Here is a 13,110-nt window from a genome sequence, read left to right on the forward strand (position 1 = left end):
TGGAGCAGCATGACAGAGGGGTGCTAGAGGAGGGCATACACAGAGCCCTAACATGGCATGTCCTGAAATAGACCTGTCCGTATAGGCGGAGGGAATATGGATGGTCCTATACCTTATATCACATGCCAAATGGGAGAAAACGTAAGCAGTTGTACTGTGGAATGTGAAGTTTCTGCAAAAGCAAATATGGATTTGCAAAACTCTAAAACTGATGGATTTTGTTATTGTGATTTGTTCTACCACACACACTTAAATAGCTCCCTACACACATTAGACAGATAGTAGATCTAGTTTTGCTTTTTTGTTCTTCCCTATGAAATATCTCCATTATTTCATTTCAACAAATATTGCATGTCTGCTATATGCTGAGCGCTTCTTTTAACCTATAGGTTGTCTTATATTGTTCAGTTGTGCAGCCACCAGATCAGGAGACAACTGTCATCAAAAAAAAAATAGTCTGTTACTTCCAGATCCCAAGAGAAGGAGGGACAGTCCTGGTGGGGGAGGTGAGTGCACACAGAGAGGCCCCAGGATCAGTCAGGAGGCAGAGGTGATAGGAATACTTGGGCAAGAAACTTCATTGTGGTTTCTGTGAGAAAGGATAGGTGAGATAGGCTAAGCAGAATTAGGATTGGCTAGTTTGAATAATTTCACTTGGCTCTGGGGTATGCAGGCTGTCCCTAGTCTGGTACCTGGACTGAATACCCCAGAACCAACTAAAATTATTGTGATTAGGGCAGGGGAATAGTGTCCCAGATTGTAAGAGCTCAATAAAAGAAGTAGTTGGGGTATAGGATCTGGGTTGGCGATTTGCATGTGAAGGTCACGCTCTCAAGCAAGCTTTTTGCTATATCTGTAGGAATTAGCCAGCCCTGGGAGGGGCAGTCCCTCCGGGGTCCACAAAACCCCAAGAATGTCACACCATCAAGAATACAGAATAAAGAGGCATAACTGATACAGCACCTTGTTAGGCACTTAAGCTGTAAGAGTTAATAAGGGTACAAAGAAAAGAGCATCCAGCAGGGAGTTTAAATCTCAGCAAGATGTAAATTTACATAAACTGTGGATCTCCTTGAACCTATTTTTTTTTTCTTGTTTTCAAAATAAAGACTGTATGCACCTCCAGGGTTGTTGCAGGGATTAAACAACTATATTTGTGGGTATCTATTTTAAATACACGTGTAGAACTACAGTGCCTGACATACAGTAGATGTTTAATAAATGCATGTTTTATTTCTTCCTTGAAGCCCTAGAAAGCCAGAGAGACTCACCATAATGGAAAGCTAACATGTGATGGTAATGGGGTTGTTGGCTCACCGCCAGTGACCACAAACAAGGAAGAGGTTGAGTCTACAGGCACAAACATTTCATCATGAATGGAAGGGGGGGTGGAGAAGGATAAAAATATTTTACCCCTTGGAAGCATTATGGAGTCTTCCAATATTGGCGTACTCAGCTACTTTCATTTGTAAAGATAAGTTTGCAAGTCCATTTTTTTCGGCAAGACTTTTAAGATCATACAATTTCCATCAGGGCAGGAAATTTCCTTTCTTTCTTTCTTTCTTTCTTCCTTTCTTTCTTTCTTTCTTTCTTTTTAATTTTGAAAGTGACTATTATTTACCATTTTTTTCTTTTCAAATTTTTATTTCAATTCTAGTTAGCACACAGTGCGACCTTGGTTTCAGGAAATTTTAAGAAGGAAAAACCTATGAGTTCTTGCTACAGCAAATAAAAGTGAATCTATATGCAAGAATACGTTACGCATGTACAGACCACACTTGAACAGCCTTGCCTAAATTTGAATGCAAATTCCTAATAAATACCACTAGTCCTCGGCAGAATGATGATTATCTGTTTGGGACCCGTCACGCGTCCCTTCCGATCCCCTCAGCCATCTCTTACTACATCTACCACTACAGCAATAAGACAAGTGGGCTTTACCCGGGTTTTCCCAGGGGGCACCTGAGAGAACCCCTCAGAGAGGTGGCCAACTACCTCTTGCTTCCTTGTAAGGACTTCTCTAATCTTGCAGCATGAAACAGCGCTATGAATTCATTCTGCGTTCCTACAGGCCCAGCATCACCGAGTGGAGGAGTCCATGCCTGCACCGCCGAATTGACCAACAGAGCTTGGGATCTGATGCATCGATGTGTCTCCCTTTTGTCCTCAGAGTGAGATACATTTCATAAAGCTCCTCAGAGGAGCCCGCAGGAATGAGAGCTCATCATCCTGAGTGGGCGGTACAATCAGGAACACATCCTTGTGTTAGCTGCCCTTCTTCCCTGTTTAAGCCTGTTTTTCATTCCTAATTACTAAAATGTCTTTACACATGAAGTGTCGGCATCGGCACCCAAGCCTTTGTCTGAGGCTCTCCTTTTGGGAGACACAAGGCTAAGACCGTTGGTACTGGACGTGACCTCAGGAAAACAGACCTTCCCAATGAAATGTTGGTGCTGGATTTATGTGCTGGTCAGACAATAGGAATCCTATTGCGGGTACATAGTGGGTGGTGATCAGTGGGGGCAGGCACTCACAGCAAAATTACTAAGAGTCACACCTGAGGTAGATTGGAATGAGGTACAAGGGCAAGGTGGAGTGCTAGGTTGCGTAATAGCTGTGACACCCTAACAGTTAACATTTGCCTTTGTTGCTTTCTTCTATTATTCAGTTGGTTTCCATTTTATTGACTCTTGTACTTTATTTGGTTTATAGTTTGATTTGGGTTATTTAGCTTTCCAAAGGGATTCAAGAGTTGTCTTCGTTCCCGGTACATTTCTAAAGCTAGAAACTTTCCTCTAGGCACGATTTTAGCCACATCCCCAATTTCATTATGTTGCATTTCCATTTCCATTCAGTTTGAAATATTTTCTCATTTTCCTTTATGATTTCTTCTTTGACCTATGGATTATGCAGACATGTCTCCTCTATTTAATTTCCAAATAATTGAGGTCTTTTTAAATATCTTACTGTTATACATTTTTAATTACATTCTACTGGGGTCAGAGGACATACACTGTAAGATCCCCAATCATGTTAACTATATTGAGACTTTTTTTATGGCCCAGCATCAACCTTGATAAATATACTGAGTGCATCTGAAAACAATGTGTAATATGCTGTTATAGTCTGTGGTGTTCCCTAAACATCTTGGATGAAGGTAACTAATAGCGTTCATATGTTCTGTGTATTTTCTGATTCTTCAAATAGTGTCTCTTTATTGTATCGATTGCTGAGAGAAAAGTATTAAAATTTGTGGCTATAATTGTAGATCTTTATTCCTTTGATTCTGCCGAATTTTTCCCATACTCATTTATGATTGTTGTATTTTCCTGATGAATAGATACCTCATTTTTTTAAGTTGATTTATTTGAGAGAGAGAGAGAGAGTTAACCACAGGAGGAGGAGTAGAGAGAGAGGAGTGGGCCAGAGGATCCAAAGCAGGCTCTGTGCTGACAGCAGAGAGCCTGATGTGGGGCTCAAACTCAGAAACGATAGAATGACCTGAGACCAAGTTGAATGCCTAACTGAGACACCCCTACACTTCAACTGTTGTGAAATGTTTCTCCTTTTCTCTGGTAGTACACTTTACCTTGAAGTCTCTTTTATCTTGTAGTAAAACCGTCATTCTTGCCTTATTATGCTTAGTATTTACCTTCTGTATATTTTTTCACCTATTGACTTTCAGTCTCTCAGTATTACTCCCAGTGAACTACTTATGGGATATACACATCCTGTCTTCACACTGTTGACCTCCACAAGGAATAGAAAGTCTGGTTCCAAAGGGGGAAATGCTTCCACAAGGAAACACACTAAGTTTTCTACTGAGCTAGTAATGATGATTACCACCTAGTCACTTTAGTCAAGAAAAATGATTGTTCTTAGTACTGGGATAATTCACTCCAATAACCATAATAAGCTAATATTGCTACTATACCCTGAGGACAAGGAAGGGTATAATTATAACCTGTAGAGTTCACCAAGTGTCTTTTGGTGCTTCTGTTCCTGATGATAAATGACATTTGCAGGAACTCTGGTCAAAAAAAAAAAAGGCAAGATGTGATGATCTTAACCTATTCAGGAATGAATGTTTGGGTTTTCTTATCAATCAAGCTACCAAGTGAAGTCTAAACATTGGTGAAAAGTGAAGAAATTCTAGAATAGGTGCCAGGAGAAGGAGATGATAAGCATCACTAATGGCTTCAAGATTAGCTCAAACAATAAGGACTATAGTTTGTTCTATTAAGTCTCTTAAAAATACCTTTGCATTTGTTGAAAAGACTATCTTCTCCCCAATGTATATTCTTGGTGCCTTTGTTGTAAATTGATTGACCATATTTGCATGGGTTTATCTCTGAGGTTTCTGTTCTGTTCCACTGATCCATGTGTCTGTTTTTAATGCTAATCTGATACTGTTTTAATTAGTATAGTTTTGTAATATAGTTTGAAATCAGGGGAGTGTGATGCTCTGAGCTCTGTCCTTTCTCAAGATTGCTTTGGTTACTGGAGATCTTTTTTTGGTTCCATATAAATTTTAGAATATTTTTCTATTTCTATAAAAAAAATGTGCCATTGGAATTTTGATATGGATTGCAATAAATCTGTACATTGTTTTGGGTAGAATAGACATTTTAATAACATAAATTCTTCTAATCCATGAACATGGGTTATCTTTCCATTTATTGGTGTCTTCCTTAATTTCTTTCTTTGGTGTCTTATACTTTTAAGCATAGCAGCATTTCACTTCCTTGGTTAAATTTATTTCTGGGTATTTTATTCTTTGTGATGCTATTGTAAACAGCATCATTTTCCCCTTTAATTTCTCTGATAGCTGTTAGTGTATAGAAAGGCAACCTATTTTTAAAAATATGGAGGTTTAGTTGACATACAATGTTATTTTAGTTTCATAGTGACTTGACAATTCTGTACATTACTTAATGCTCACCACAATAAATATAGCCACCATCTGTCACCACATAATGTTATTACAATATTATTTACTATATTCTGTATGTAGTACATTATATCCCCATGAGTTATTTACTTTATAATCAGAAGTTTGTACTTCTTAATCTCCTTAACCTGTTTGCCCATCCACTTACCCACCTCCCCTTTCATTTATCATTTGTTTTCTGTATTTACGAGTCTGTTTCTTTTATGTGTTTATTCATTTGTGTTGTGTTTTAGATTCCATATGTAAGTGAAATCATGTGATATTTGTCTTTCTTTGTCTCACTTATTACACATAGCATATACCTTCTAGGTTCATCCATGTTATCACAAATGGTAACATTTCATTCTTTCTTATGGGTGAGTAATATTTCACTATATAAATATATCACCTCTTTAACCATTCATCTATGGATGGACACTTGGATTGCTTCCATATCTTGGCTATTGTAAATAATGCTTCAGTAAACAGAGGGGTGCATATACATTTTTGTATTAATGTTTTCATTTTCTTTGAATAAATACCCAGTGGTGGAATTACTGTTCATATGGTATTTATATACATATGTTTTTTTGAGGAAACTCCATGCTGTTTTCCACAGTGGTTGTACCAATTGACATTCCCACTAACAAACTTTTGCATATTGATTTTGCATCCTGAAAGTTTACTGAATTGTTTTTAGTTCTTTTTTTTTATTTATTTTTTTTAAATGTTTTTATTTATTTTTGAAGGAGAGAGAGACAGAGCATGAGCAGGGGAGGAGCAGAGAGAGAAGGAGACATAGAATTTGAAGCAGGCTCCAGGCTCTAAGCTGTCAGCATAGAGCCCGATGCGGGGCTCAAGCTCACGAACTGGGAGATCATGACCTGAGCCAAAGTCGGGAGCTTAACCGACTGAGCCACCCAGGCGCCCCAGAATTGTTTTTAGTTCTAACAGGGTTTTTCTTCTTTTTTGGAGTATTTAGGGCCTTTAATACATAATATCATATCATGCACAAATAGACAATTTTACCTCTTCCTTTCTGGTTTTGATTACTTTTATTTCTTTTTCTTGCTTAATTACTTTGGCTAGGGTCCAGTACTATGTGGAATAAAAGTGGTGAGAGTGGGCATCCTTGTCTTGTTTCCAATCTTAGAGAAAAAAATTTCAGATTTTCACTATTGAGTCTGATGTTAGCTGTGGAATTATCATATATGATCTTCCTTATGTTGACATACATTCTCTCAATACCAAATTTATAGAGAGTTTTATCAAGAAGAATGTAGACTTTTGTCAAATTCTTTTTATGCCTCTGGTGAGATGATCATATTATTTTTACCATTTATTTTTTTAAATGGAGTATATTACATTGATTTGAGGATGTTGTACCATTGTTGAAACTTTTGAATAATCCCACTTGATTGTTGTGTATGATCCTTTTAATGTATTGCTGTGTTTTATTTGCCAATATTTCTTTGAGATTTTTGCATCTATATTCATCTGAAATATTAGCTTGTAAATTTCTTTTTGTGTAGTGTCTAACTGGTTTTGGTATCAGGATAAGGCTAACCTTGTAAAATGGGTTTGGAAATATTCCCTCTCGTATTTTGGAAAAACTGTAGAACAATTGGTATTAATTCTTTTTTACACCTTTGGTAGCATTTGCCAGTGAAGCCATTTGGTTCTGGACATTTCTTATTGGGAGGTTTTGATTACTGTTTCAGTTTCCTTATTCATTATTGGTCTTTTCAGATTTTCTATTGCTTCATGATTAAATCTTGGTAGGTTGTATGTTTCTAGGACTTTATCCATTTCTTCTAGATTGTCCAATTTATTGGTGTATAATTGTTCATAGTAGTCGTGTAATCCATTGTATGTGTAGGTTATCAGTTGTAATGTCTCCTTTTTTATTGATAATTCTATTTATTTAAGCCCTTTTTCCTTTTTTCTTGGTAAGTCTAGCCAAACATTTGCCTATTTTGTTCATGTTTTCAAAAACCCAGATCTTAGTGTCTTGGATCTTTTATATTATCTTTTATTTTCTATTTCATTTACTTCCATTCTGATTTTTGTTATGTCCTTCCTTCTGCTAACTTTGGGCTCAATTTGTTCTTCCTTTTCCAGAATGAAATGAAAACAGAAACAAAAAGAGATATCTGCACTACTATGTTAATTGCAGCATCATTCATAAGAACCAAGATATGAAAAGAAGGAAAGTGTCCATGGATGACAGATGAATAAATAAAGATGTGAAATTATATTGTACATATATATGTGTATATACATACACATATATATTAATATATGATATATAATATATAATATAATAATAATAATATATAATTATATATACTATATTTTAATTATAATATATAATTAAAATAGAATATAATATATAATATATAGTGTGTATATATATATATGTGTATATATATATATATATATATATATATATATATATATAAAGAGAGAGAGAGAGATTTTTCAGCCACTAGAAAAGGGAAATATGCAATTTGCCACAACATAGATGGACCTTGGGATCATTATGCTAAGTGAAATAAACCAGACAGAGGACAAATATTGTGTGATATCATATGTGAAATTAAAAATGATTAACTCTTAGAAACACAGACTAAAATGGTAGTTAGCACGGGATGAGGGGTGGAGGAAGGGGGGAGATGTTGGTCAAAGAGTACAAATTACCAGTTATAAAATAAATAAATTCTGGGGATCAGATGTAAAACATAGTGATTATACTTAATGATATTGTATTAATATTATTAATATTATTAATAATATTGTATTATATAATTGAAAGTTGCTAATTATAGTTGTGTGACATGATTTAAGTGTTAGCTGACTGCTATGTTGGTAATCATTTTGCAATATATAAGTGTATTAAATCAGCACGTTTTACACCTCAAACTAACACAATGTTATATGTCAATTATGTCTCAATAACTCTGGGGAACAAAAACAATAATAAATATACCCTTGTGGGGATTATGGTTGTCCATCTATTTCAAATGGATTTCATAGACTTAGTGGACAGCCAGGCATATCTGAATGGTGGGGATGCTGTATTGGACCCCTTCTCTCCTGCTATTAGGAATCACTTACCAATCAAGGTCCTGCACACAAGTCTTGATCTCAGGCTCTCTTTGTGGGTGTGTGTGGGGATGTGGTGGGGGTTAGTTGGGGATAAAACACAGGTTTTATCAGAGGCTCATATACATTTTTTTTCCCACCATGATAAACTTACGAGTTAGGTAGTAGTATGATCTTTATAAAAATGGAACTGAAGTTTGGAGTTCCTGGGTGGCTCAGTCGGTTAAGCACATGACTTCAGCTCAGGTCAGGATCTCAGGGCTAGTGAGTTCGAGCCCTATGTAAGGCACTGTACTGACAGCTCAGAGCCTGGAGCCTGCTTCCGATTCTGTGTCTCCTTCTCTTTCTGCCCCTCCCCCACTCACATTCTCTCTCTCTCTCTCTCTCTCTCTCTCTCTCTCAAAAATAAATAAGCTTGAAAAAAATTTTTAAAAAAGAATTGAAGTTTATAATATTCTCCAAATTTCTTGCCTCAACTTAAGCAGAGCTATGTTCTGAAAACACAACCTATAATTCATCCTTCTTGGGTATGACTGCATTATCCATTAATTCAACGATCCATTCATTCTATATCCATAAATATTTAATAAGCAGCCAGTAAGTGCCAGATACTGTTCTAGGTATAAAGGTACAAAAGTGAAAAGAAAAAAAAAACTAATTAAAATAATTCCAGGCAATGATAAGGGCAGTAGTGGATGCTGGGCACTTGCTTGCTCAACATCTATTGCAGTGACTTCTAGTGCCTTTTCTCTTAGATCATGAAAAAACAGAAAGCCAAAGATTATATCCTAGATTCACTTGAAGTAACATTGCTCATGTGACTTTAGGTTTTATAAGAAGTGAGATCAGAAGACAGCAAGCGAGAGAAAGACTATGAGGCATTTATTTCACGGGTTCGATCACAGCACAGCTACACGGTTCCCGAGGTGGAAACCTTAATGCATTGTCAATATTCATCAGGGGGCAGATGGCTTTGGTTGTGACAGCAGATCCTTTGTTGGCCTGGTTGTAGAGGTAGTAAAATGCCCTCATGTAACCCCTCAAAGCCAGAATTATCATGGCTTTATTTGAAATTAATTTAAGTCACTACGTATTTTGAGCTCCTACTTAATGTAAAGATCCTGGGTAAAGAACTGAATGTCAGAAAGGTAGGTTGAGGTTCTAGAAAACGATACAAAATCCCTGCCTTTGCAAGAGTTTACAGGCTAACTCTAATAATTCAAGATTATACATACAACAAATAGAAGCTCAAGAACTCTGCCCTGGAGCAGCACTCAGGGAGGAATAATTGTTTGCCTCTCTATGCTCCTGGACATCTTCATCACCCCTCGTGACTGACCTCTTCACAATGGTCTTTCTATTAAAAACAAGATAGCAAATTATGACACGTGGTCATTACGTTACAACATCACTATTTCTCTTGCATGTGCCATATCTAATCACATATGCCAGTCAGTAAAATACCGTCTCTAGTAAGCCCAGGAGAGGAGCAGGCCATTACTTTGACTCAAGTCTTAAGGATACACCATCCTGACTTTATATCTTAATATCTGGCATGATGTCCTATTTTCCTCCCTGTCAATCAGTGCTCCCAGGACATCTGATATGGGTCAAACTGTGGAAAGTTCATATTAGATTACTCTTCTTCTCACTTGTCCTGTGATGCCTGACAGTCCCCTTCCAACTAGGTTCTGGTTTGATGAGCTCTCCATAGCCTTAGGAGCCAACAATCTGGAGATGCTCCTACAGCCATTGTCAAAGACTATAGAGGTTTTCACTCACTCACACTATGGAGTTAATTTGCCTTCACGACCTGTTAGCCTCTAGAGATCACCTAATGTCATCTCAGTTGTGATGTGGATCTAAGAATGACAACTACTCCCAGCCAGCTAACCGCATCACTCCATCTTTTCTAATGGACTTCAGGAAGATAGGTCCTACTCTCACCATGGCCATTTATGTCCAGAAAAATCAATCACATATTTTAAAAAAAAAATTTTAACATTTATTTATTATTGAGAGACAGAGACAGACAGAGCATGGGCACGGGAGGGGCAGAGAGAGGGGAAGACGCAGAATCCAAAGCAGGCTCCAGGCTCTAAGCTGTCAGCACAGAGCCCAACGTGGGGCTTGAACTCACAAACCGCGAGATCATGACCTGAGAGCAAGTCAGACACTTTACCGACTGAGCCACCCAGGCGCCCCTCAATCACATATTTTTTAAAGATGAAGAAGCAATTGTTAAAATGATACCTTCTTTCCATTATTTTGGTGACAATTCAGTTGCTGGAAATCCTACGTAATTTTTTTTTTCATTGAAGTATAAGTGACATACAATATCCTATTAGTTTCAGGTGTACATCATAGTGACTTGATACTTTTACACACTATGAAATGATCCCCATGGTAAGTCCGGTTATGATCTATCACCATACGAAGTTACAATATTATTGACTATATTCCCTGTGCTGTACGTTATAGCCCATGACGTACTTTTTTTATAGGGGAAGTTTGTACCTCTTAATTTCCTTCAACTATTTCACCTGCTTCCCAATCCCTCCCCACCCTGCTAAACAACAGGTTGTTTCCTGTATCTATGAGTCTGTTTCTGTTTTGTTCTGCTTGTTCATTTGTTTTGTTTTCTGCTTGTCTTTTAGATTCCACATACAAGTGAATCATATAGTCTTTCAGATTCCACATATAAGAGGAATCATGCAATTTTTGTCTTTTTCTGACTCATTTCACTTAGCATAGCACCATTCATGCATGTTGTTGCAGATGGCCAGATTTCACTCTTTTTATGGTAGTATTCCATTATATATATTTATATATATATATATATATATATATATATATATATATATATATATAAATCTCACATCTTTTTTATCCATTCATCTATTCATGGACACTTAGGTTGCTTCCATATCTTGGTTGTTATAAATAATGCTGCAATATGAATAGATATATGGGTACATACATCTAATCAAATTGATGTTTTTTGCTCTCTTTGGACAAATACTCCGAAGTCGAACTGCTGGATCAGATGGTATTTCTATTTTAAATTTTTTGAGGAAACTCTAATATTTACCATAGTGGCGGCACCAATTTATATTCCCACCAATACTGTACCAAGGTTCCCTTTTCTCCATATCCTTACTAACTTTTGTTATTTTTTGCATTTTTGGTAAAAGTCAATATGACAAGTGTAAGGTGATATCTCATTGTGGTTTGGGTTTGCATTTCCCTATAATTAGTGATGTTGAGATCTTTTTATGTGCCTGTTGGACATTTGTATGTTTTCTTTGGAAAAATGTCTACTCAAGTCCTCTTTCCATTTTTATATGGGGTTATTTGGTTTTTGATATTAAGTTGTATAAATTCTTTATATATTTAGGATATTAACCCCTTATTGGATGTGTGATTTGTAAATATGTTCTCCCACTCAGTGGGTTGCTTTTTTTTTTTTTATAATAATGTTCAGTAATTTTGGTTGTCTTATAGGGAAGGGTACACAGTGTGAACAAAATAGGGAAGCAGATCCAAAATATTCCTCTGGGAAGTTTTCAGTGGTGACCTATGAGATAATTACTGAGTTTATCATTGGCCAAACCCTTTTCCATACATTATCTCAATGAATTATCCCAATAACCAATGCTATAATTATGTCCTTCATTTTTAAGAGAGTAGAAGTTCTGATAAGTTAAATCACTGGCCAAAGATATTATAGTAAGTGGTGAAGCTGGACAAGGAATCTTTTTTTTTTTTAATATTTATTTTTATTTTGAGAGAGAAAGTGAGAGAGAGCAGGGGAGGGGCAGAAAGAGAGAGAGAGAGAGAGAGAATCCCAAGAGGCTCTGCACTTTCAGAGCACAGCCCAGTGTGGGTCTGGATCTCTCCAACCATGAGATCATGACCTGAGACGAAATCAAGAGTTGGACCCTCAAGGGACTGAGCCACCCAGGTGCCTCTAGACAGGAAATCCTTGAGACTTTCAGGCTTTCTTTCCTCCCTTAGCTTTAGGTAACTCCAGTTCCCAATTCTCACCTCAGGCGAAACATCTAAATACAAAGGGAGAATATTACATGGCTCCCTTTATATATATATATAACAATCTCTTATGTTTTTTTTAATGTAATTTACTGTCTAATTGGCTAACATAGTATGCTCTTGGTTTTGGGGCTAGATTCCTATGGTTCATCGCTTATATACAATACCCAGTGCTCATCCCACAAGTGCCCTCACCAATGCCCATCACCTATTTTCCTCTCTCCCCCACCCACTTATCAACCCTCAGTTTGTTCTTTGTATTTAAGAGTCTCTTATGGTTTGCCTCCCTCCCTCTCTGTAACTATTTTTCCCCTTCCCCCATGGTCTTCTGTTAAGTTTCTCAAGTTCCACATATGAGTGAAAGCATATAATATCTGTCTTTCTCTGACTGACTTTATATCACTTAGCATAATACCCTCCAGTTCCATCCATGTTGCAGCACATGGCATGATTTCATTCTTTCTCATTGCCAAGTCGTATTCCATTGTATATATAAACCACATCTTTATCTATTCATCAGTTGATGGACATTTAGGCTCTTTCCATAATTTGGCGATTGTTGAAAGTGCTGCTATAAACATTGGGGTACAAGTGCCCCTATGCATCAGCACTCCTGTATCCCTTGGGTAAATTCCTAGTCGTGCTATTGCTGGGTCATAGGGTAGTTCTATTTTTAATTTTTTGAGGAATCTCCACCCTGTTTTCCAGAATGGCTGCACCAGTTTGCATTCCCACCAAGAGTGCAAGAGGGTTCCCGTTTCTCCACATCCTCACCAGCATCTATAGTCTCCTGATTTGTTCATTTTAGCCACTCTGACTGGTGTGAGGTGGTATCTCAGTGTGGTTTTGATTTGTATTTCCCTGATGAGGAGTGACATTGAGCATCTTTTCATGTGCCTGTTGGTCATCTGGATGTCTTCTTTGGAAAAGTATCTATTCATGCCTTCTTCCATTTCTTCACTGGATTACTTGTTTTTTGGGTGTTGAGTTTGGTAAGTTCTTTATAGGTTTTAGATACTAGCCCT

This window comes from Acinonyx jubatus, chromosome B2, assembly GCF_027475565.1.
Source record: "Acinonyx jubatus isolate Ajub_Pintada_27869175 chromosome B2, VMU_Ajub_asm_v1.0, whole genome shotgun sequence".
Taxonomy (NCBI): Eukaryota; Metazoa; Chordata; class Mammalia; order Carnivora; family Felidae; genus Acinonyx; species Acinonyx jubatus.